The sequence below is a fragment of the Atta colombica genome, unplaced genomic scaffold (genome assembly GCF_001594045.1).
Source record: "Atta colombica isolate Treedump-2 unplaced genomic scaffold, Acol1.0 scaffold7, whole genome shotgun sequence".
Classification (NCBI taxonomy): Eukaryota; Metazoa; Arthropoda; class Insecta; order Hymenoptera; family Formicidae; genus Atta; species Atta colombica.
Genome location: NW_017259561.1, coordinates 1,546,302 through 1,547,094, shown reverse-complemented (window position 1 = coordinate 1,547,094; position 793 = coordinate 1,546,302). Strand labels below are relative to the sequence as shown.

Here is a 793-nt window from a genome sequence, read left to right as displayed (position 1 = left end):
ATAAGAAGAAATAAAAATGCGCGACGAAGAGAGTAAGATTATTTAGTAGATTCTTTAGGTCAGAACGTATTGCCGCACGGAGAAACGATCAAATAAAAGTGAAGTACGCCTGCGAGCGTAGGAAGCCGAGAAGCCGACAGGTAAACGCTCTTCCGTTTCTGGAAAATAATTGCGAAGGGGCATGCACGATGGTTCGTACTAAGAATCTGCGTTTGAACATTTCTTTTCAAATTTTTCTCTTATTTTGATTCATCTAAAATTATTTAAGACAACATATTTATACATATTTTTTCTTTCTCTGCACATACTGCTAATTTAGTTATTAGTTGATTAACTAATAATTAATGGACCAATTAAATTAATACTCTTCTATACCTATATTCTTTATTGCATTTAAATGCTGATTGTATTTAATCATGCTCTGCTCATGTTAATGCTATTAATTTTTAAATATATTAATATTGCGCAAAAATCTGTTTTCCATTTTAATCTACAATGAAGTATATTTCATTGTAGGTAGATTCTTAATACGCGCTAATATCTATAATTTGCGTCATAGTTATATTGACCAGTTAATTCGGGATAAATTCGTGCCGGATACCCTGTACCTACGATGGGACCAAAAATTAAACGAAAAACTTTTATGTCGCGTTCACCGTCGCGCTTACGTCCTACGTATGGTCGCGTAAAAACAATTTCCCTCATTCTGTTCGCGCGATCGCTCGCGAGTGAAAGCAAAACGTCACACTTCCGCTCCGAAAATGTGGAATATATATTCGACAGAATAGTATGA

At 34.8% G+C, this 793-nt stretch overlaps 1 protein-coding gene across 1 annotated transcript in view; it reads left to right on the top strand.

Annotated features, from left to right (window-relative positions):
* The window catches only part of LOC108692328 (TPR-containing protein DDB_G0280363-like), an 8,135-nt gene that overhangs the window by 5,941 nt on the left and 1,401 nt on the right, over positions 1 to 793 (top strand). The window lies entirely within an intron of this gene.